Source organism: Gossypium arboreum, chromosome 10 (assembly GCF_025698485.1).
Source record: "Gossypium arboreum isolate Shixiya-1 chromosome 10, ASM2569848v2, whole genome shotgun sequence".
NCBI classification, from domain to species: Eukaryota; Viridiplantae; Streptophyta; class Magnoliopsida; order Malvales; family Malvaceae; genus Gossypium; species Gossypium arboreum.
The window spans coordinates 127,219,405-127,221,241 of NC_069079.1; the positions used below are offsets into that span (position 1 = coordinate 127,219,405).

Sequence of the window (1,837 nt, forward strand, 5' to 3'; positions counted from 1 at the left end):
CTTGATCCATAGAAATCTCTAAATCATGTTAATATCTCTTTCGATAGTAAGAACAACTGACTCTAGGTTGATTAATTGAAATATCTTTCTAATTAAAACCCCTATTGTCACATTAACTCGATTTATGGACTCCCCTATTAGATTTGATTCTAATCCGATAGATTTATATCGTCTTATTTCTAGGATTGCATGCAACTCCACTCAATTATGCTAGATCTACTCTTAAACAGGGCTTTTTGCTCCATTGAAATAAGCACATTAAATATGAACTAATATCACGGAAATATTAATAAAAGAAATAAACATACATAATTGAGAACAAGAATCAAATATTTATTATGTAAATCAGAAATCAAAAAATAAGATTCATCTTAGGTTTCATCTTCCCTAGATATGTAGGGAATTTAGTTCATAATCCTGAATAGAAATATCTTAAAGTTAAGATAACCACAAGACATAAAGAAACTCAATAAAACTTCGAAAGAAATTAAACGGAGATCTTCGATCTTGAGGGAGATCTACTTTCAAGTTGATTCCGATGGCATTCTTCGAGTGTTTTCTTCAATCTTCTCTGATTTTCCTCTTAGGTCTTCTTCTAATTGGTATTTATAGACTTTAGAATGCTCAGAAAGGCTAAAAATTAGATTTTTCTGCGTATTTGAGAAGTAGGGTGCGAAATTGACATGAGTTGGCACATGAGCATTTGGTCAACCCACGAGGATCCTGAAAACAACTCTTTTTGTTCGATTTTGGCTAGTTTTTCACTCCTTTCACTCCCAAATGCTCTCCTAAGTATAGAAACATAAATTTAAAGGATTAGGAGCATCAAATTCACTATTTTACATAACTAATCATCCAAAAAAGCATTAAAAATGAGATTAAAATATGTTACTTTTATAGCTTATCAGGAATCAATCCCGAAATGGATTTTATTTTACTTGGTTTTTGAAATAAAACAAAAATAAAGGAACAAGAAATCTGTTGAACGGCGGGAAAAATCCTGAAACAAATTTATTTAATTTTTAAAAGAAAATTGATTTTCGAAAAAAATTTCTGCCTTGGTGTCTCGTTTGTCTTGGATTAGAAAATTGAAAAAATAATAGGATCTGTCTTAGGATTGTTAGATAAAACACGTTAGCAAACAAAATAAACTAAATATAAATAAACACATAAAATAAAGATAGAATAATTTATATTTAATTTATCAAATACTAAAAATAATCAAAATTAAAATCAAATAAAAGTTTAAATCAGAAGTAAGAATAGAGATTTTACGAAATGTTGAGGCCTGTGAAACACAGTTTCCTTAAGACAGATTCGGCTGCTTTTGCGGTATTTGGAGAAATGTTGGTCGAATGTCTCTCAAGATACAACAACAATAGTGATCAAAGTAGTAGCACCTCTACAACAATCAGCGAACGAACTTTGCCTTAGTCTATCACTGGAATATTGTAAAAAATATGGAGAGGCTAAAGAAGAGTTTTGAAATGAACATAATTTCATTATAAGAAATTATTAGAATGTGTGTTTAATTGTACAGAATACACAACCTTTTATAGGCATCTAGGATAGTGGAAAATTTAAAAATAACCATAAAATCTGCCATTAAGGAGCCAAAAAAATCAATTTGATCAAATTAGATACTATCCATATATAAGCAGATTATGTCTACTGAGGAAAAATCAATTCACGTTGGGCTTAAAACATCCACAAGATATGGCTCATTTGGGCTCTACTAATCCAAACATTTCATGTCCCCCACATCGTGTGGGTGCACCTCGTCAAGTTAGGACTTGCACCTCTTACACATGAGGCAAGGTTACAAGGTTAGTTATTC

The 1,837-nt window shown here is 30.9% G+C and overlaps 1 long non-coding RNA gene across 1 annotated transcript; it reads right to left on the reverse strand.

The window, feature by feature from the left end:
* Nucleotides 1-312: 312 nt before the first annotated feature.
* On the reverse strand, nt 313-1,524 carry LOC128281366 (uncharacterized). Its single transcript, XR_008271572.1, has 2 exons — nt 1,276-1,524; nt 313-788 (listed from the first exon to the last, which is right to left on the reverse strand). It is a non-coding gene; the product is annotated as an uncharacterized LOC128281366 (long non-coding RNA).
* Between the last annotated feature and the right edge of the window lie 313 nt (nt 1,525-1,837).